This window comes from Choloepus didactylus, chromosome 2, assembly GCF_015220235.1.
Source record: "Choloepus didactylus isolate mChoDid1 chromosome 2, mChoDid1.pri, whole genome shotgun sequence".
Classification (NCBI taxonomy): Eukaryota; Metazoa; Chordata; class Mammalia; order Pilosa; family Megalonychidae; genus Choloepus; species Choloepus didactylus.
This window is the reverse complement of record NC_051308.1, coordinates 11,642,199-11,666,049: the sequence shown is the minus strand read 5'-3', so window position 1 is coordinate 11,666,049 and position 23,851 is coordinate 11,642,199. Positions and strand designations below refer to the sequence as shown.

At 39.7% G+C, this 23,851-nt stretch overlaps 1 protein-coding gene across 3 annotated transcripts in view; it reads right to left on the bottom strand.

Moving 5' to 3' along the window:
• The window catches only part of TULP4 (TUB like protein 4), a 336,350-nt gene that overhangs the window by 176,880 nt on the left and 135,619 nt on the right, over positions 1 to 23,851 (bottom strand). Inside the window, exon 1 of one of the 3 annotated variants that reach the window (XM_037820610.1) lies at positions 19,793 to 19,904. The exons of the other annotated variants lie outside the window; for them this stretch is intronic. The gene's annotated coding sequence lies outside the window, so the exon portion shown is untranslated. Of the gene's footprint in view, positions 1 to 19,792; positions 19,905 to 23,851 lie in introns of those variants that run through there. 3 annotated transcript variants of the gene reach the window in all.

The window sequence follows — 23,851 nt, the reverse complement described above, 5'->3', positions numbered from 1 at the left end:
CACTCACTACTCCAAACAACAGAAATGGAGGATAAAATATTTTTAAGAAGGAAAAAAGGGAAAGCAGGAGGGAAGGAGGGTAGGAGAAAAGGGAGGGGAGGGAGTATGTGAGGAAAGAGAGGAAGAAGCCATGTTCAAAACAAGAGAAACCAGATACACGGAACAGAAACATAGGCCGGCAACAGGAGCTGAAGCCTCAGATTTACTGTTCAGAACTACGTGGAAGGCCAGGGGTTGGGAGACCACAAGCACAGGGTAGGGTACTCACACATGTAGTGTACTCACACATGGTAGTGTAGTCAAGGTGGAAGCAAATAGTATGAAGCAACATGGCTGCTTTAAACTATAGGGGCTAGATGGGGCACACTCTGCCTATGCAGAGAAATGGAAAACATTTCTGTGACCACTGCCGGGGGCTAAGGCTGAGAAAAAGCTTCCTTATGTGGAGCAGGATGAGGAAGGAGCATGGGCAGCACTGCAGCTGGAACCTGGTGAAGAGATTAGATCTACCTTATCCTTAATATCAAGACAGGACAGGAACCTGAGCCTCCAATAGAAGATCTGGTTTTAATCTAGGGACTGGGGGTAGGGTTGAAACAACAGTAAAACCACCACATTGAGAGAAGTAAGGACAAGTGTCAGAAGATAAATATCCTCCTGACAAAATGAAAACATGGCAAACTGAAAATGACTTTAATATAGATTTGTTAAAATCTTCAAAGAGATAAAGGAAAAAAAAAAACAACCAAAAACAAAAACAAAATTTGGAACAAAATCAGGCAGATATGAATCAAGGAGGAGTAGATTTGAAAACAAAAGTCTATCTGAAATCCTGGAGAGTAAAAATATGTTCGGTGAAGTTAAATGCTCAATACATGAGGTAACCCCAACACCCGTGAGGTGGACTGGACTGTGTACCCCAGTTTGGACATGTTCTTAGTCTTGGCCTTGGTCTGCATCCTGGTGGGTGTGGACCCATCATAAATAAGACAGACCTCTTCAAAGATGTTATTTCAGTTCAGGTGGGGCCCCACTGAATCAGGTTGGACTTTGATCCAGATTACTGAAGTCCTTTATAGCCAGAGTGAATGTGAGATGAAGAGAGAAGCCAGGAGAGGCTACCATGTGCACTGCCATGTGACAGAAATACCAAGGACCAAGGTTCACTGGCAACCAGCCCCAGAATGCCTCAGTCTTCTAGGAGAAAGCATTGCCTTGCTGATACTTCAAAACGGTGAGCCAATAAATTCCTGTTGTTTAAGCCAATCCACTGTACGATATTTGTTTCAGCAATCAGAAGACTAAAGTATCCAAGCACAGTTAAAGAGAAAATCAGTCAACTGAAACACATCTAAAGTATAGAAATAGAGATAAAATAAAGAGAGAAAAGTCAAGTAACATGACAGGTAGACTGAAAAAAAAAAGAACCTCATATATCTAATAGTATTTCCAGATATGGAGATAGAAGGAATGGTGAAGACACAATAAGTAGAAAAATTAATGCTAAAAGTTTTCCAGGATTGAGGACATGAAACTTTATATTAAAGGTTCATAGTGCCAAAAAGACTGAAGAAAAGAAATCCCCTCCTAAATAGTGGTGAAGCTGTAAAATGCCAAGGATAAAAAGAAAATCTTGGAAGCTAAGAATAAAAGAAAAAGAACTGAAAGGGAGTGATCATTAGACTGTCAGCAAACTTATCAACAGCAACAGTAAATACCAGAAGGCAAAAAGTCATATTTTCAAAGTTCTGAGGGAAAACCAATGTCAACTCAGATTCCACACCAAGGTCATTCAGCATGAAATAAAGAAATTTCCTAAACTATAAAGATTAGGTTTACCACTATTGACAGTTACTACGAGAACTACTAAAGGATATACACTTTGACAAAAAGAAAACAAAACCAGATTTAAGCAAGGCCCTGCACAGATAAAGATGACACAGTGGAACACTTCAGGGCTCTGTACTTCCAAAAAGCTTTGAAAAACCAGCATGAACTGGCAGAAACTCTTTCTCAGTGCTCCAGAAAAAATTAAAGGACAGCAATAGCAGGATCTTGTGATGCCTTGGTTGGCACCTGGCCCAGCCTTCACCAGCTTGGCATGGAGCTGGCCTGCACAGTCAGTGCAAAGATCCCTGGTCCAGTTCCAGAAGGAGCAGAGTAACCCTTGTACACATAATAGGAGCATATATGTCTGGTCCAGTCTGTCTGGCGGTGACCTGAGAGACTCACTATCCCAGAACTTGCCTGCGAGTAAATGGTAGCTCACAGAGCTCTTCTAAAGAACACTGTGGGAGAACAGTCAAGTGGCTGCCTGAAGAAAGGGACTGCTGGCTGTAGGACATACAGTGCAGTGCCCAGGACTGTGAGGAAACTGCTTCCTAGGGAAGAGGGCACATTCATATCAATGTACTGGGGAATTCCCAGGGACACATGAACATGCTCAAGACAAGATGCATATATAGAAAGGTTCAGGGCAGTGCCTATATTTTGGCCTTGAGCTATAAGTTCTGAAGTAGAACACCTGCACAGGTCAATCTGCAAAGACTGGAAAAGGTGTTTTCTTCTTACTTTTTTTTTTTTTTGCCAGCTCTTGGCATTCAAGGAAACTTCTATTATAACACTTGCTGGACACAGGCTTAAGGAACAGACACCTTAGAGTCTACATTCCCTTGATAATACATTGAAATATCAAAAGGTCCAGGTTTCAACAAAAGATTACAAAATATACAAAGAAACAGGAAGTTTTGGCTTAGGCAAAGGAAAAGATTAAATCATTAGAAACCATCAATGAGGAGGATCAGACTGGGACATACAAGAAAAAGACCTTTAAAAAATGATCCTAAATGTGCTCAAAGACCTAAAGGGGAAAAAAGGACAAAGAACAAAAGGAAATCAGGAAAAAGATAAACACAAAAAGAATATCAACAGAAAGATGGAAATTATGAAAAGGAAATAGAGCTGTAGATTAGGATAATATAAATTAAAAGTTCCCACATGGGAAAGGTTCTATAGCAGATTGGAGCTGGCAGAAGAAAGAATCATGAATTTAAAGATAACACAACTGAAATCATCCAATCTAAAAAGCAGAAAGAAAGAATGAAGAAAAGTGAACAGAACTTGAGGAACCTGTGGGACACCATCAAGAATACCAATATACACATTGTGAGAATCCTGGAAGGAGAAAAAACAGAAAGAAGCAGACAGAATATTAAAAAAATAATGGCTAAAAACTTCCCAAATTTAAGAAAAGAAATGAATATGCACATCCAAGATGCTCAATGAACTCCACACAGGATATATCCAAAGAGACTCAAGCTGTGACATATTACAATCAAACTGTCGAATACCAAAGTTAAAGGAAAAAATTCTGAAAGCTGCAAGGGAGAAGCAAGTTGTCACACACAAGATACCCTCACTAAGATTAAATAATGATTCTTCATCTGAAACCATGGAGGCAAGATGGCAGTAGAATTACATATTTCAAGTGTTGAAAGCAAAAAACTGCCAATCAAAATTCTATATCCAGGAGACCTAAGATGGTGGCATAGAGAGGAGTGGAAGCTAGTTAGTCCCCCTGGAACAACTAATAAACAACCAGGAACAAATAGTAAATAATCTGGAATAACTGTGGGGGGACAAACGTGACCATCCACTCATCATACACCAACCTGTATTGGGAGGACTGCCTGAGATCGCAGCATAAAATCTGTAAGTGAAAACTGTGGATCCAAGCCGGGAGGCCCCTCTTCCCACGACCAGAGCTGCAAAGCCTCTTGGAGCTAAAGAGCAGCTCTCTCCGAGCAAGCGAATATAGCTCAGCTGAGCTCCAACTGGGGTTTTAATTAACAAGTGTGGACTGCTTGATACAAATCCCCAACAAGAAGACAGAGGCTTTGGGTGATGAATGACCTTGGAGAGCCAGAGAATGGTCACGGACTGGCCCTGAAGGGGGCTTTCTGTCCCTCTTTCGGCTCAGTGGAGAAAGCCTCAGCCATTTTCAGTTCCCAGTGCTCTGACCCAGACACGGGTAGAGATAGCACAGGCAGAGAGAAACCACTGAAATGCTAATGACTTCTCTCTAGGGGGTCTATCTTCCCTAAGAGGAAAGGGATGGGGCCCAGCTCTACTACCTCCCTTCCAATCAGAACCAGACCTCAGAGCCTGGGGCACAAAAGGCCCGGGCAACACCTCCTTACACCAGTCTGGAGTTACAGGCTGACAGACACCATCTGCTGGGCAGAAAAGCACAGTGACCTGAGGCCTTACAAGGTGTACCAATTTTCTAAGACACACCCTCAGGGAAACTGGATACTGAATAGCTTTTCCTTCTGGGACTGGAGCCCGTTTTGGTCTGGGAAAACCTGATTAGGGTAACCAAGAAAACCATGCCTAGACAACAGAAAACTACAACCTACACTAGGAGGAATGAAGTTATGACCCAGTCAAAGGAACAAACTTACACTTCAATTGAGATACAGGAATTGAAACAACTAATACTAAGTCAATTCAAAAAGTTTAGGGAAGATATGGCAAAAGAGATGAACCATATAACAAAAACACTGGGCGTACATAAGGTAGAAATTGATACTTCAAAAAACCAACTGTCAGAATCTAAGGAAATGAAAGGCACAACACAAGAGATGAAAGACACAATGGAGACATACAATAGCAGATCTCAAGAGGAAGAAGAAAACACTCAGGAACTGGAGAACAAGGCACCTGAAAGCCTACACACAAAAGAACGGATTGAGAAAAGAATGGAAAAATATGAGCAATGTCTCTGGGAACTTAAGGACAAAACAAAAATCAGGAATGTACGTGCCATTGGTGTCCCAGAAGTAGAAGAGAAAAGGGGCAGAAGCAATAACAGAGGAAATAACCAATGAAAATTTCCCATCTCTTATGAAAGACAAAAAATTACGGATCCAAGAAGAGCAGCATAACCCAAATAGATCTGAATAGGCCTATGTCAAGACACTTAATAATCAGATTATCAAATGTCAAAGATAAAGAGAGAATCCTGAAAGCAGCAACAGAAAAGTGATCCACCACATACAAAGGAAGCTTGGTAAGACTATCGGCAGATTTCTCAGCAGAAACCATGAAGGCAAGAAAGAAGTGGGGTGATATATTTAAGGTACTGAAAGAGAAACACTGCCAACCAAGAATCCTATATCCAGCAAAACTGTCCTTCAAATATGACAGAGAGCTTAAAATATTCTCAGACAGACAATGACAGAGTTTGTGAACAAGATACCTGCTCTACAAGAAACACTAAAGGGAACACTGCAGACAAAAAGGAAAAGACAGGAATGCAAGGTTTGGAAAACAATTTTGGGAGATAGTAGCACAGCAATGTAAGTATACTGAACAAGGATGACTGTGAGTATGGTTGAAAGAGGAAGGCTGGGACCATGCAGGACATCAGAACAAAAGACGAAGGATAAAGACTGGGACTTGGTAACTCAGGGAAACCTAGGGTGCTCAACGATTATAATAAAAGGTACAAATATGTTTTTACATGAGGTAGAACAAATGAATATCAACATTGCAAGGTGTTAAAAATAGGGTGGGATTGGGGAGAAAATACCATCAATGCAAACTAGAGACTATAATTAACAGAAACATTGTATTATGCTTCCTTTAATATAACAGAGGCAATATACCAAGGTTAAATGCATATGGGGGGGTGGGGAATACGGGAAGGATATGGGACTTCTGGCATTGGTGATGTTGTCTGACTCTTTATTCTACCTTAGGTTAATGCTATCTTTCCTTTGTTGCTTTCTAGCTGTCATGTTTTGTTGTTGTTTTTCTCTTTCTCTTTTGTCTCTCCACCTACTTCTACTCTTCCTCCTTCTTTGTGGAAGAAATGGAGATGTCCTTATATAGATAGTGGCAATGGTGCTGAATACATGAATACGTGACTATACAAGGAACCAACGACTGTTTACTAAGGATGGAATGTACGGTGTGTGAACAAAACCGTCTTAAAAGAAAGGTGCTGATAAAGAAAACCTGAGGGCACTATATTGAGTGAAATAAGACAGATACACAAAGGCAAATATTGCAGGGTCTCACTGATATGAACTAACTACAACATATAAACTCACAGACACGAAATATAAGCTACCATGATATAGAACGAGGCTAAAGAAAGGGGAGCGGTTGCTTATTATGAGCAGAATGTTCAAGTAGGGTGAACTTAAACGTCTGGAAATGGACAGGAGGGATAGTAGCATGTTGTGAGAATAACTAACAGTGCTGAAAGGTGTGTGAAGGTGGTGGAAAGGGTAAGCTCAGAGTCACGTATGTCACCAGAAGGAAAGTTGGAGGTTAAAAGATGGGAATGTATAAAACAGTGAACCTTGTGGTGGACAAATGTCCGTGATTAACTATACAAATATTAGAAATCTCTCTTACGAACTAGAACAAATAAATGTATGACACTATAACTAGAAGTTAATAATAGAGAAGCATATAGGAAAAAAATATATAACTATTGCAAACTATATAATACAGTTAGTAGTATTTTAACATTCTTTCATCAACAATAACAAATGTTGTATACCAAAACTATGAATCAATAATGGAGAGGGGGTTGGTTAGGGATATGGGAGGACTTGAGTTTCTTTTTTTCTGTCTTTATTTCTTTTCTGGGGTAATGAAAATGTTCTAAAAATTGAAAAAAAATATATTGTGATGATGGATCCACAGCTGTATGATGGTATCATGGGCAACCGATTGCACACTTTGGATCTTTGGATAGTTGTACGGTATATGAACAATCTCAATTAAAAATACATATATATATATAAAGCAAATGTTCACACACATTACTACATTTTTAAAAAGGCAGGGCATAACATTTTATATACAGGATAATCTCAATTGTTTGTAGTAGCTGCCTCCTGGGATAAGATTATGGTAACTTTTGTGTACTTCTTTGTGCTCTTGCATATTTTCCAAATTACTGTAATATCCTTAGATTACCTTGATAAATAATTAAACGGTATTGAAAATGTCAAAAAAAAATTCTATATCCAGCAAACCTGTCTTTCAAAAATGACGGCAAATGCCCCCTATGTGGGACCTGATTCCCAGGGGTGTAAATCTCCCTGGCAATGCAGGATATGACTCCCGGGGATGAATCTGGACTGGGATTGAGAACATCTTCTCGACCAAAAGGGGGAAGTGAAATGAAACAAAATAAAGTTTCACTGGCTGAGAGATTTCAAATGGAGTCAAGAGGTCACTCTGGTGGACATTCTTACGCACTATACAGATAACCCTTTTTAGGTTTTAATGTATTGGAATAGCTAGAAGTAAATACCTGAAACTATCAAACTCCAACCCAGTAGCCTTGACTCCTGAAGACGATTGTATAACAATGTAGCTTACAAGGGGTGACAGTGTGATTTGAAAACCTTGCAGATCGCACTCCCTTTATCCAGTGTATGGATGGATGAGTAGAAAAATGGGAACAAAAACTAAATGAAAAATAGGGTGGGAATGATTTGGGTGCTCTTTTTTACTTTTATCTTTTATTCTTATTCTTTCTGGTGTAAGGAAATTGTTCAAAAATAGACTGTGGTGATGAATGCATAACTATATGATGGTACTATGAACAGGTGATTGTACACCATGGATGACTGGTGGTATGTGACTATATCTCAATAAAACTGAATTTAATTTTTAAAAAATGAGGGCAAGGTTAAGACATTCCCAGATAAACAAAAGCTTGGAGGGAATTTGTTACCAGCCCTATGAGAGATGCTAAAGACAGGGCTGCTGGTTGAAAGGAAAGGACGCTGGACAACAGATCAAAGCCACATGAAGAAATAAGGAACTCCAATAAAGATAAGGACATGAGAAAATATAAATGCCAATACTACTGTATTTTTGGTTTGTAACTCTACCTTTTACTTCCCACAGGATCTAAAAGTCAAATGCTTAAATTAAATGATAAATCAGTGGTTTCAGACTCATAATGTATAAACATGCAATCTGTGACAGGAACTACATAAAGGTGGGAGGACGGAGGGGTATAGGAGCATAGTTTTTATATATCATTAAAGTTAAGCTGGTATCTAAGTAAACAATAGTATTACAGATTTAGGATGTTAAATAAGCCTTATGGTAACTGCAATGAAAATAGAGAATATGCAAACTCTGAAACAGAAATTAGGGTACAGGTTAGCAGGAGGAATGGGAAGTTGGTGGTGCATAATGGGTGTAGACAGTGGTGAGGGTACTGCAACATTATAAATATAAGTAATCCCACTGAATGGTATGCTTGGGAGTGGCTGAGCTGGGAAGGTTTAGGTGGTATATATGTTCCCACATTTTAAAAAAGAATGAGTGACAGATCTCTGCCCTCTTTCTATCTCCTGGTCGCCTGTTTGTCAGCTTTTAACTCCCAAAGTTTGTTCATTAATGTCTGTTCATATTAGTGAGACCACCTGGCCCTCTCTCTCTCTAACTGAGCCATCTAGGCAGGTGAACTTGCTGCCCTCCCCACTACGTGGGACCTGACTCCCAGGGGTGTAAATCTCCCTGGCAACGCAGATTATGACTCCCAGGGATGAATGTGGACCCGGCATTGTGGGACTGAGAGTATCTTCTTGACCAAAAGGGGGATGCAAACTGAGACGAAATAGTTTCAGTGGCTGAGAGATTCCAAATGGAGTCGAGAGGTCACTCTGGTGGACATTCTTATGCACTATATAGATAACACCTCTTAGGCTTTAATGTATTGGAATAGCTAGAAGTAAATACCTGAAACTAACAAACTCCAACCCAGCAGTCTGGACTCCTGAAGACAATTATATAATAATGTAGAGTACAAGGGGTGACAGTGTGATTGTGAAGACCTTGTGGATCACACCCCCTTTATCTAGTGTATGGATGAGTGGAGGAATGGGGACAAAAACTAAAGGACAAATGGGGTGGGATGGGGGGATGATTTGGGTGTTTTTTTTTCACTTTTATTTTTTATTCTTGTTGTGGTTCTTTCTGATGTAAGGAAAATGTTCAGAGATAGATTGTGGTGATGAACGCATAACTATGTTATCATACTGTGGACAGTGGATTGTATATCATGGATGATTGTATGGTGTGTGAATGTATTTCAATAAAACTGAATTTAATTAAAAAAAAAAAAAAAAAGAATGAGTGACAAGAGAGAGACAATGACAATTAAATGCGGTAAGTGATCCAGGACAGTATTTATCAAGAGAGAAGAAAAGGCTCAAAAGGACATTATTGGAACATACAAAAAAAAAAATTGGAATATGGACTGTAAGCTTAATGTCAACATTAAATTTCTTGAACTGTGTAAGTGTACTTAAGGTGGTTACAGAAGTGAGTATTCTTGTTCTTAGGAAATGTATATGGCAACATTAAGTATTCAAGGGGCATGATGTAAACAACCTACACTCAAGTATTTAGAAAATGGATTGACAGAGAGACAGACAGATAGATGTATAGACAAAAAGCTGGATTGATAAACTGATGGGAAGACAGAATGATATGGCAAATGTGGCAAAATGTTAAAGTTGGTGGATTTATATGGGGGGATAGAAGATGATGGCGTTCTCTATGTGGGGTGTGCATTATTTTTGTAACTGTCCTGGAAGTTTGAAAGTATTTCAAAATAAAAAGTTTAAAAATAATACTACTAATAATACAAAACCCAAAGGGAAGAAAGGTGATGCAAAAAGCTAAGAGAGAAAATAAAGGACATGTTCTAGATGTCACAAGTCATTAACGGCTGAGACAATAACAATCCTGGTATGTTTACTCTCCCAATTTAGTATTCTTTCCTCTAACATAACTCTGTCCCTCTTAACTGATCAATGTTACATTTTTAAATTTTAACTTCCAGTTAGATATAAAAACACAAGTTGAAAACTCCTAAATATTATCAAAATACTTCTCACAATATTCAGAGTCTTATTTCTCCTTTCTAATTTAAAAATCTCCTTGGAGTGTAACTATAACGAGAAATAATTCCAGGAAAAATTATTTGTTAGTCATTCCACTTACTATGCATTTCCCTGATCTAATGACCTGGCCCTCAGCAGTGTGGGCTATTACCTCCATATTGAACACCAAAATCACGACTTTTTTTCACTTTGAAAGGTAAACACTTGATAAATAATTCATAATAGTCCTTAATTTGCAACTAAATGAACAGATATTCTTCTGCCTGTGCATCTATAAACAAAGCAGCATTTTTCTTTTAATGTGGTACTAATTACTTTACTATTGTAGTATGCATATTTGAAAATAAGATTTTGCAAAGAGAGACTGTGTAATGCTTAACAAAAGCAAAACAAAATACACGAGACTCTCATATCTTTTAGCTCAAAAGGAAACAGGCATTGAAATAACAATAGATTTAAAAAAATCTAGCTGGTACTCTGAATAAAAAAATAGGTGTCTTGGCCTCAAACAGTGATTCGTATACAAAGACTTGTTCCTTTGCACAATCAGCAATATCTTAACATTTTCTCCAATGAAGTATCTCAGAACCTCCCACCTGCATCCTGGATCAATTAGCTGGATATTTTTAGCCTCTGTAAATTATTTGTAACCTTGTATACACAACCAGTAAGAAGAGGATCTACAGATTTTCAAGTGAAATGGGCAATAAAAGGACTATTTCAAACAGCAGATAGCTAGAAAACACTCCCTGACCCTAACATAGAAACTGAACCTGGCATGGATTTCCAGTCAGATTCACTACCAGACATCTTTTATGTGTGTATTAAATGCAGATGTAGACAATCGACAGTTCTAGGCACCGAAGACCTCTGAGAAGTACAAAAACAATTATGAAAATTCCTCAGTGCTAGCAAGTTGAACCTGGACCAACACCAAGTGCAGGCACCTGCCATGCAGTCAATGACTACAACAGTTTTGGACTTCACTGGAATAAGCTTGGCATTTTCTACCAAGGATCATTTTACAGGGTCTACTGGAAGTCAGTACAGATCTGTGGTCAGGGTCAATACAAATAACTGAAAAGTGTGGGTTCATATCCCTGGGCAATAGCTGATATTACTCAACTGTATATTTTTAGACACAGTACAGTTATACAACAGAGCTATTTCAATGATGCTACGGAATCTTCTGGGTAGAATACAATAAAAGTAATCTCAAACCAGTCTTTCAACTAGTAGAGAAATTTTCAGAGCTGCAGAGCTTGAATATTCTTGAGGCAAAATAAACAGGCCACTTAAAATTTTTTATGTTGATGATTGGAAAATGTTCTCAGTCTTAAGGAGAAGTATTTGGAGTAGACATGACTCATCTACAAATGTAAGTTAACCTCTAAATTCAGGAGGAAATTGGTATAACTTGGAGGAATACACATCCTTTATTAGAAAGAAAAAGATGCAATAAATGTGGAAGTGATATGAGGTAGTCAGCTTCTCACATACAAAGAGACTTCCTAACATCTTCCCTTCCTGAATTTTACTCCATACATTACTGCATTGTTAGGGTCTTTTACAATGAGAATGTACATATATTAATTTTAAAGAGAAAATAAGTGGCTTGCACCTCTGAAAGAGAAAAACATTTAAAATGCTAAAGGATTTGAAGAATGTGCTAGGGATTTACCTTTTTTTTTTTTTTAACAGTTTTTAAGAGTTTTATTCACACACATAAAATCCATCCCCAAGTGAACAATCAATGGTATAATCACACATAGTTATGCATTCACCACAGCCATCTTTATGAGAACATTTAGGGATTCACTTTTGATTAAAAGGAATATAACACAAATCCACCAATTCACCAATTAGGAACAAAAAAAAGAAAAGCCAGCCAATCTGGCACAGATTGTGATTAAATTTGATTAATTGGGCTTTTAAGGGTCTCTTTTAGGAATCTAAGGCTCATCTCTCTCAACTCTAAGGGGCAACACATTGCTGTTTTTAAACAGTGAAAAATTCTCTACTCATTAAAAAAATACAAAAACAACAACACAGAACTTTATAAAAAGCTATAATTAAATATTACTGTATTCAAATAATCAGTGGCTCTGGATGTACTGTTAACAGCAATAGCTACTCCTGATACTCCTATGCTCAAAATCCTCCTATGCCCCAATCTCACTCAGGGTAAAAGCCAAGGTCCTTACGATAACAGAACAAAGGATTAGGCAGGGGATTGGGGTGAATGTGGGGGGTGCTGCAAGGTCCCTGTATTTTACCAGAATTCAATGTTAACTTTAAGAATTGTGATAAATTAAAGATGAATGTTGTAATCTATAGAGAAACCACTAAAAAATTAAAACAACAAAACTAAAGAGCCAATATAGAAGTTAAAAAGATAAATGAAAAAAGTTTTGGTTAGCACAAAAGAAGGCCAGAAAGGAGGACCAGAGAAACAAACAAAAAAGAAAAAGAAAAAGAAATGAAACAAATAGAAAACAAATTGCAAAATGGCAGAACTAAATCCAACCATCTCAATAAATGCATTAAATGTAAGAAAACTAAATCTGCTAACAGCAACATAAATGCAATAACAGGCTAATTTCCAATGGGGGAAATCACTCAAAGTGACGGAATGTAGAACTGCACTTTTGACTGCACCTCTTCAATGAGTGGAGTTTCAATCACTCAGAGCCCATTTCACCCGCTCAGAGTCTATGGGATGTTATTCTTATTTCCCATCTTTTATGACACTAAGTAAATGCATGAGCAACAAATACCTGCCAAATAAACACTTACGGATTTCTCCTTCTCCCCAATTTTCTGGTTACTGCTATCCACTCATTTTGTAACAGAACCCAATTCTTCATAAATATCACATCCTATTTGGTGCCATTACATGCAAACAAGTTTTTTTATTCAATCTTCTATATTATTCATAAAACAACATCAACTTCAAGAGTGATTCTTGAGGCACATGATATAATAATACATCCTCTCAGACCAGCACTGACACTGCTCATTAGACATGGCCTGTACAGCAGGTGAGGCAAGAGCCTGCCAGTTCCTGGAAGTGAGCCTCTACAATGGCAGCGAGGTGCCCAGCAAGCAGAGAGCAGAGCAGCAGGAGTGCCCCTCCTCAGTGGACAGTCACCCAGGGACAGCACGAAATCTGTGATTCTGTTACTTACAGGTACTCTGTCCTCATTTATTTCTTTTTTCTTTTCTTTTTTTTTGGGGGGGGGGGGTGAGGAAAAAATGGGGAACAACAAGCAAGGCTTCAATTTATTTCTTTTATCAATATAAAAAATATTACCTTTAGCCATTAGCCGAAGAGAATCTAACAACCACTAAGTCCCTCAAGGCAGGAGCCAAAGGCAGAGACTAAGGCTTAATCACTTTGGATTTTCCTTTTGACACAAACTGATGAAATGAACAAGCAAAAAGAGAAGTACTGAAGAGTAAAGCAAAAGGGCAATGCAAGGCCTTCCCACCGGGACACATGTTTAAATTTCAAAAGATGATTTCCTTTTCTGGGCGCTGGATCACATGGATCACAACAAAAGCTGTTGCTCCCCCAACCAGTAAAAACAACAGCAGAAACCACAGCTCTTTCTCCTCTGGCATTTGGGGGTATCGTGATGACTTTTACAGGCTTCATATGCCACTGATTCCTGGGAAAGAGAATGTTCTCGGTGTGGTCCTCAGACTAGAACGTTTACATTTCAAAATGTCTTTTAGAAGACAGACCACAAATGACTCTCACCTGATACCTCAGCCTTACACCTGAAGCCAAGCCCTCTGCACAACACTGCTGGGCAACACCAACTGCTAATCCTTTCAAATACTTTCACTAAAGAAAGCATATTTTCCCCAGGCAACAGGCTTTAATTTCTAGCCAAACAAAACCTTTATTGGTAGCCACAAGTCAGTCACAAACCCCTTTGGGTTCAAACACAACTCCTACCAATTTTACCTGCTGTGGGGAGGAGCACAGATGGGGATGCACAAGACCTTCTTCCGCTTCAATGCCCGTGATGCCTGCCCTTCTGAGTAAGGCTCCAGCACTGTCCAGGAGCTCGGGCTGTGGACAGATACAACCACCTGCAGCACCGAAAGTAGTGCTTGGAAAACTCTCAGTAGCCAGAATGAAGAAAATGTTAGCCATGGTATTTTAGGTATTAGTGACAGAGACCTGCTGTTTGTCTGAAATGGAAGCATCTATCTACAAGTTGCTGGGCACAGCTAGAGAAAATGACAGCTTCTCCAATTATTACCACTGGGTGGCTTCTACTCTCGATCACTCTTTTTTTTAAAGTAAACTTTGTTTTATAAAATAGTTTTAGATTTACAGAAAAGTTGTGAAGATAGTACATACCCTGCACCTGTTGCAGGTTAATAACCCTGTTATTAACATCTTACATCCATGTGGTATATTTGTTACAACTTATGGATGAATATTGATACATTTTTTTCTGTCTCTATAGATTTATTCATATTTACATTTTATACAAATGGAATCACACAATATGTAGTACTCTGCATCTGGTTTCTTTCACTTTGCATAAAATGATAATTATAATTAAAAAATTTTTTTTCATTAGATAAGTTGTAGGTTTACATAAAAATCATGGAAAAAATACAATATTTTTTCCATTTCATGGAAAAAAATACAATATTCCCAATATACCCCATATATTCCCATATACCCCATATACAATATTCCCATATACCCTCCCCCCATTGTTGACATTCTGCATTGGTGTGGTGTAGTACCTTTCTTACAATTCCTGAAAGAATATTAAAATATTAGTTAGCTATAGTTCACAGTCTGCATTAAGTGTATTTTTCCTGTGTACACCCTATTATTAACACTTTGTAATAGTGACCTACATTTGTTATAATTCATGAAAGAACATTCTTATATGTATAGTATTAACCACAGCCATTGTCTACAACAGGGTGCACATTTTAGCCTCTAACTTTTAACTCTAACCCACATTTTAGCCTCTAACTTTCCTTCTAGTAACATCTGCAACCCAAAATTTCCCGACACATTCACACATATAATTCAGCGCTGTTAATAACAGTCACAATAATGTGCTACCATCACCTCTATCCAGTTCCAAACATTTACAATCAACTGAATTAGAAATTCCATACAAATTAAACATTAACTCCTCTTTCTCTACAGCCATTCTACCTCCTACATTCTAGTTTCTAACTCTATGAGTTTGCTCATTATTCTTTCATATCAGTGAGATCATACCATATTTCTCCTGTCTTTTCTCCTTTCATCCTGCAGAACTGCCTTTAGTTATTTCTTATAGGGCAGATCTCTTGTTAATGAACTCTCTGTTTCTGTTCATCTGTGAATATTTTAAACTTTCCCTCATTTTTGAAGGACAGTTTCTCCAGATAAAGAATCTTGGCTAGCAGTCTTTGCCTTTCAGTACTTAAAGGTATCATACCACTGCCTTCTCCCCTCCATGGTTTCTGCAGAAAATTCGGCACTTAATCTTATTGCAGTTCCCTTGTTAATGAATGCATTTTCTCTTGCTGCTCTCAGAATTCCCTCTTTATCTTTGGCATTTAACATTCTGATTAGGATGGTGGGGGAAGGGTAGGCAAGGCCAACAACTGATCACAGCTTTTGATCCACAGATTTAGATAGCTGGGTCCCAACTCTGAACAGCTTTTTAGCCCATCCCAAAAAGGACCACCATGGCCATTGTTTCACTCCACTCCCAACAGAGGCAAAGCAGTGGAGGTTCAAAGATACATGGCATTCCTAGGGCTGCAGGGAAAAGTTTGTTGAAGAGCGTCATCTGCTGGGAAGACCAGGAAAGTGTACTTTTGGGGAGCCATCAAAAAGGCTTTTTGGCATCTCAAAGCAGGTTTACTAAGATTTATTCGGTTTGGAATACATTGCACTTCTAGGATCTGTATATTTAAGTCTTTCATAAGAGTTAGAACATTTTCGGCTAGTATTTCCTCAAATTCCTTTCTGACCCTTTTCCGTTCTCTTCTCCTTCTGGGACACCCTTGACACATATGTTTGTGAACTTTGTGCTGTCATTCAATTTCCTGCTCAATTTTCCCTTTGCTTCTCTATCGGTTCTTATGTCTGTAAGGTTTCGATTGTCCTATCTTCTAGTTTGCTGATTCTTTCTTCTATCTGTTCAAATATGATGTTGTACGCCTCTAGTATATTTTTTATCTCGTCTATTGTCCCTTTCATTCCCACAAATTCTATTATGTTTCTTTTCATACTTTCAAATTCTTCTTTATGCTCACTCTATGTCTTCTTAATATCCTTTATCTCTTTGGCCACATTTTCTTCCATCTCCTTGAATGGAATTAGGAAACTTGTTTCAACATCTTTGATTAGTTGTCAGAAATTCTGTATCTCCTCCGAAGTTTTCATTTGTTGCTTTGACTGGACCATATCTTCCTGTTTCTTAGTATAACTCGTAATTTTTTCTGATGTCTAGGCATCTGATTATCTTGATGAGTTTACTCTGAAGGTCAGTTTCTCCCTCTTGCCTAGGGTTTTATTGCTGCTTGGCTTTGTGTTAAGGCATTTCTTTGACACTTGGTTCAATTCCAGTCCCTTAGAATTGCTCCTATCTAACTGATCATATGTTTTCAGCTCTTCTTCATCTGATTCTTGCCCTGGACGTACATTGCAATTTTCAAGACTGTACTTTTTGTGCAATTGTTTCACCGCCAGGAGAAAGTTTCCTTTCCTTTGATCCTTCTCTGGGAATCTTGATCCATTCTGTTTGTTTTCATTTTCCTCCATTACATTTTATTTATTTGTTTCTAAATCTCTTTTCATTGCCTCTAGCTGCTTTTCCCTGGGGGCAAATTCTGGGAGGAGGGTCATCCTGGAGAGGATTTTCCTAAGTCAATATTTCCCAGTTAAAGCCAACAATAAAGACTAGTTTCAAAGAGTCCCGCAGAGAGGGTCAGGAAAGATGCCAAAAAGCCTTTTTGATGGCTCCCCAAAAGTACACTTTCCTGGTCTTCCCAGCAGATGACGCTCTTCAGCAAACTTTTCCCTGCAGCCCTAGGAATGCCATGCATCTTTGAACCTCCACTGCTTTGCCCCTGTTGGGAGTGGAGTGAAACAATGGCCACGGTGGTCCTTTATGGGATGGGCTAAAAAGCTGTTCAGAGTTGGGACCCAGCTATCTAAATTTGTGGATCAAAAGCTGTGATCAGTTGTTGGCCTTGCCTACCCTCCCCCCACCATCCTTTTCTTGGGCAAAAGGGCTTCCACAGCCCTCTCTGTCCGTAGCAGCCAGCCAGTGACCAGATCTGAGGTGCCTCACCTCGAGTGATGGGGCTGGACAATGGCAGCTGCCATGTAGCACATTACTCTCAGTTTTTTACCACAGTTTCTCAGTAGTCTCTTTGTCCCACTTTTCCATGGAGGCTGTACAGTGTTACCCTGGCCTCCGGAGCCCCAGAACAGTTGTTTCAGGCAGTTTCTGCCTGTTCACCAGCTGTTTTTGGTAGGAGGAGTGAGTTCTATGGTCCCTACTTCGCCATCTTCCCTGGAAGTTCCTTTCAGTCAATTCTTAACTCTTCTCAACAATCCCTTAATTTATACTCAGTCAGTTTCTGTTCCCATTTCCTAAGGCAGTTATTTCAAAACTACACCACTCTCCTTAAACCAGTTTCTTCACCTTGCACATTTAGTCCTGAGCCTTGTATCCTCCTAGCAACTTATCCACTCTGCATCTAACTTCACACCTCTTTCTGACTTCAGAATGAGTCTCTGCCCTTTAGTCAGAAGTCTGACCCTCCTAGTCCCCTCTGAGCCACTGCCCATCAATTACCTGTATCTACAAACTGTCCTTTTCTAGCAGAGCCCCTCAGTCTATGAAAGGTAAAAGGGCCTTGAAGAACTGGACTCTGAATTTCCCAAACCACCTACCTGACCTTTTATTGGTCCCTTTCCTGGCCAGAACTTCTAAAACACTGGCCTGCAACTGTCTTCTATACTCTGTCAATCCCTAACATGCAACATCTGCAATCAACCACCAAGTTGCTGAGAAAAAATCCATTTCTCATTTCTAAGTCCCTATCTTGACACCTTTGCATCAACTGAAACTTCTGGCCTTTCCTTCCATGAAATTCTTTGCTTTAGATTCCTGTTGCTGTCCTCTGCTTTGCCTCCACTCCTAACTATTCCACTATTTTCTTCAAAGGCTCCTCTTCCTTCCCCTGTTCTTAAAGGTTGGTGCCCCCAAGGTTTCTTTCTTTGGTCCTCTTCTAATCCTAAATAATTATCTTTAACAATCTCATTCACCATTAGAATTTCAATCACAACCTAAAACCTAACTCTCAAACATTACCTTTGGCTCAGCCCTCCCTACAGAACTCAAATTTTTAAAAATCAACTTTATGTATACTTTAGATACACAGATACACTAAAATGCACAGTTTAAAGTGCACATTTCAATAAATTTGACACATTTATGCACCCATGTAACCATCACCACAATCAAGAACCCCAATATTTTTCTTGTACCTCTATCCCCTCAATCCTTTAGGCAACCACTGACCTGCTTTCTGCAATTGTAGATTACATTTGTCTTTTCTGGAGTTTCATATAAATGGAATCATACACTATACATGTAGTCTTTTGTGTCTGCCTTCTTTTGCTCAGCATGTTCTTGAGATTCACGCATGTGTGCCTATGTATCAATCTGAACTTGAATTCTTAATAACTATACCACTTAATCCTCAAAAGCAACATGTCCTAAAATGAAGTCTGTTATCATTCATCTTAGTCAACAGCATCCACTTATAAATTTGGGAGTCATATGGAGCACCACCTTTCAATGCCATCCACATCAAGACTGTCAGCAATCCCACTAATTTCACCTTCTACATATCTTTCAAACTTGCCCTCATTATTCCTATTGCCATGGCCTGAGCATATCCTTTTAGCATAGATTTTTGCAAAAGCCTTTAACCAAAGTCCCAGCTCCCAGTCCCTCCTCTCCTTCAATTCAGAAGCTACATTGCATATATAATCCCACCTTCTCCTGCTTCTACTCTTTGCTGCTTTCCATCATCAAGGGATAATGTTTTTCCCTTGACACACCAACTCCCACCTACTTCTCTGGCTTCCTCCTCCACTACTCTGAGTCTTAGACAAACACATCTTTTCACAAACTTCTTTTTACCACTCAAGACTGCTTAAAATTCAGCTGATCTGAATCATTCCCTGGAGAATTCCCTCACACTCTCCTCACTGTTCCCAAAACCTCACGTACAAGCCTCCATCCAAATGCTTATTAAATATATGGCAATTACTTATGCTTGACAATGGGCATCATGAGGGTAAATATTTTATCCTGGTTATATCTGTCAATAAGCCACCTCAACCAATTTTGTTTTGATTTTTTTTTAAAGCATTGAAACAAGAGAAAGCAGACTCTCTGCTAAGTACATCTATTAAAACTCATTCCAAGTCTATCAGAAGACAGAGAAGTTCTGCACTGGTCCACTGGTAATAGGAGTCAGCAATGTGGTAACATATAATGAAAAATGTCAGCCTGTCTGTGCTACAGACCATGTACCCCATGGCCTCACTTGCTTATTAATGATACCTTATAGTTGGACATTCTCCAAAAGCCTTAGGAATAAACTAAAAGAATTTAAAACACATAAAAGCAACTCATAGTTTAGTTTCTAAACTAGTTCATTTATTCTTTCAGTCAACTAATAATTGTTGAATCGTTGTCTCCAATAAGAAGTAAAATTCTGGGGAAAATAAAGACATTCTCTAGTAAATTTCCCTTAAGGTAGAGTATTTATATAATTACCAAAGAAATTCCCAAGGTGCTCTTTAGGAAGTGGTAATGGTCGAGAATCCTTGAAGGCCTGCAAGGAGAGGACACTGTATTGGACGAGGACACTTCTGGGTCAACGGAAGAGCTCCCTGAAGACTCTGGACCCAATTTCCTCAGCAACCACTGCAGCTAATTCAGAGAGGATATCATTCACTAACAAGTTTAAACAAACACCCATATGAAATAAAGCCATTTTAGGGAATCTCAATGTATAACTACTTATATGAATAGAATAATGTCAAAGGCTTTATTTAGAAGATTTTTATTGTTAGAAAATTCACTTTGTTTCAATCTTTAAAAACAAAGAAAGTTTACTGCTGACAGGGCCTTTAAGAGTGATCTATTCTCAGGATACAAAATGTAAAGACAGAAAAATATAAGTACTACTTACTATATGTGAATGTTACAAAGAATGTAGAACTTTAACACTCTCATTATCTGTCTCTCCACAAATAGTACTTAACAAATTTTTAGCAAGAAGCTGCCTGAACTAAAGAAACCGTAAACTTATAGCTGGAAGTTCAAAAGGTATTTTCAGGTAGAGTAGAAAAAAAGAATACATTGACTACTTTACTAAGCACATTGCTTTCAATTTAAAAAGAATACTAAAGGAAGGATCTAAGATGGTGGCATAGAGAGGAGTAGAAGCCAAGTAGTTTCCCTGGAACAACTAATAAAAACCAGAAATGACTAGTAAATAAGCCGGAATAACTGCAGGGGGACAAACACGACTGTCCACTCATCATACACCAACGTGAATTGGGAGGAGTGCCCGAGATCACAGCATAAACTCTGTAAGTAAAAACTGTGGATCTGGACCTCCGGAAGATGGCGGTTAGGACAGACAGGGCAAAAAAACTCCTCCGTGAAAAACACTAGATAAAAGCCAGAAAGTCACCCAGAACACCAGTTCCAGCGATGCACGAGCTGGACAAGGTATGCTAAATCCATAGGGACCATGCACTTGGTGAAACCCAAGTCTGCATTCTGATGTGAGTGAATAAGCCTGATGAATGTCCGGCAGCCACACTGCAGTGTGGGGAAACCGTGGGTTGGCATTTGGAGTTGGACTAGTTCTTTTTAAAAACCCAAAAGCGGCTGTGGATATGGCAGCGAGAACCACACAGGGTAGCGAGGCAGGAACAGTGTCTCCACAACCTGTGAGTATGCCTCAGTATCTGGTGTGGATGATAGCCTTTTGCACACCCACTCCTAACTGTCTCGGAGTGAGACAGGGAGAGGTTAGCCAAAAGGGGAAAAAAAACACGCCCCTTATAGCCATCAGCCACAGCCCAGAGCTGCGCCAAAAAACCCAGTGTGACAGGAAGTGTTTCCAGCAACGTGCGCACATGCTACAATATCTGGCATGGAAAACAGCCTTTCGCGCACCCACAGCTAATTGACCTGGAGCTGGGAAGGCAGAGCTGTGTGAAAAGGGGGAAATTAACTCACCCCATTCAGCCATCCTTTCAGCAGGCTGGGAACGCCCCTACTTGGCCCTGTGGCACAGAACTTCCCTTGAGGGTTGGCGCGCACTTGTGATGTAGCACAGCCTTCCCTCAGTGGAGGCCCTAGAAGGGCACGGCTTAGAAGAAGGAACCACTCGGAAATCCCAGGGACCATATGCCAATACCAAGGACTTGTGGGTTAGCGGCAAAGACAATCTGTGGCGAGACTGAACTGAAGGTTTAGACTCTTAGAACAGCCTTAAATCTCCAGGAACACCTGGGAGGTTTGATTGTTAAAGCTGCCTTCGCTTCCTGACTGCTCAGACATACACCCCACATTCAGGGCGGACAGCAACAACTACACATGCAAAACTGGTGCACCAACTGGACTCCACAAGAATCAGACCCCCACACACCAAAAAGACAAAGTTGGGGAGAACTGGCTTGAGGGGAATAGGTGGCTCGCAGATGCCACCTGCTGGTTAGTTAGAGAAAGTGTACACCACCAAGCTGTAGATCTGACAAATCAGAGAGAAGTCTTTGAATTAGCATACATATCCTAAAAGAACCCTATCAAGTTAAGCAAATGCCAAGAGGCCAAAAACAATGGAAAATTTTAAAGCATATGAAAAAACCAGACGATATGGATAACCCAAACCCAAACACCCAAATCCAAATATCAGAGGAGATGCAGTACTTGGAGCAATTAATCAAAGAACTAAAGACAAACAATGAGACCATGGCACAAGATATAAAGGACATGAAGAAGAGCATGGCACAGGATATAAAAGACATGAAGAAGACCTTAGAGAGCCTAAAGAAGAAACTGCAAGAGTAAATAAAAAAAACAGATGATCTTATGGAAATAAAAGAAACTGTCGACCAAATTAAAAAGATTCTGGATACTCATGGTACAAGACTAGAGGAAGGACTAAGGCAAGATGGCGGCATAGAGAGGAGTGGAAGCTAAGTAGTCCCCCTGGAACAACTACAAAAAACCAGAAACAACTAGTAAATAATCCAGAATAACTGCAGGGGGACAAACGAGACCATCCCTTCATCATACACCAACCTGAATTGGGAGGAATGCCTGAGAACACAGCATAAAATCTGTAAGTAAAACCTGCGGAACCAGGTCGGGAGACCCCCTCCCCCATAGCCTGAGCTGCGGAGCCGTGTGGTGCCACAGAGAAGCTCTCTCCCAGCAAGCGAATACAGCTCAGCTGAGCTCCAACTGGGGTTTTAAGTAGCGAGTGTGAACTGCTCACTACAGGTACGCAGCCCCAAAAAGCAGACAGAGGCTTTGGGTGACGACTGACCTGGGAGAGCAGGAGGGTTGCCTTGGACTGGGTCTAAAGGGGACTATCTGTTTCTTTTTTTCGCTCAGTGGAGAAAGCCCCAGTCATTTTCAGTTTCCAGGGCTGTGACTCTGGGATGGGTGGAGACAGCACAAGCAGAGAGTGAGACCATTGAAATGCTAATGACCTCCACCTGGGGGCTCTGTCTTCTCTAGGAGGAAAGGGGTGGGGCCCTTTCCATTCAGAACCAGACCCCAGAGCCTGGGGGAACATGGCCATACCTCCTCACACCACTCAAGAATTATAGGCTAGCAGGCGTCACCTGCTGGGCAGAAAAGCACAGTGACCCGAAGCATCAAAGGGTGGAGCAATTTTCTAAGACACACCCACAGGGAAACCAGATACTGAATATTTCTTCCCTCTGGGACCTGAGCCTGTTCTGGTCTGGAAAACCTGATTTGGATAACCAAGGAAACCATGCCTAGACAACAGAAAATTACAACCTACACTAAGAAAAACAAAGTTATGGCCCAATCAAAGGAACAAATGTACACTTCAACTGAGATACAGGAATTTAAACAACTAATGCTAAATCAATTCAAAAAGTTTAGAGAAGATATTGCAAAAGAGACAGAGGCTGTAAAGGAAGCACTGGACATGTATACAGCAGAAATCAAAAGTTCAAAAAACCTACTAGGAGAATCTATGGAAATGAAAGGCACAACACAAGAGATGAAAGACACAATGGAAACATACAACAGCAGATCTCAAGAGGCAGAAGAAAACACCCAGGAACTGGAGAACAAAACACCTGAAAGCCTACATGCAAAGGAGCAGATGGAGAAAAGAATAAACAAATATGAGCAACGTCTCCGGGAACTCAAGGATGAAACAAAGTACAATAATGTACATATCATTGGTGTCCCAGAAGGAGAAGAGAAGGGAAAGGGGGCAGAAGCAATAATAGAGGAAATAATTAATGAAAATTTCCCATCTCTTATGAAAGACATAAAATTACAGATCCAAGAAGCGCAGCATACTCCAAACAGAAGAGATATGACTAGGCCTACGCCAAGACACTTAATAATCAGATTATCAAATGTCAAAGACAAAGAGAAAATCCTGAAAGCAGCAAGAGAAAAGCAATCCATTACATACAAAGGAAGCTTCATAAGACTATGTGCGGATCTCTCAGCAGAAACCATGGAGGCAAGAAGGAAGTGGTGTAATATATTTAAGATACTGAAAGAGAAAAACCAACCAAGAATCCTGTATCCAGCAAAGCT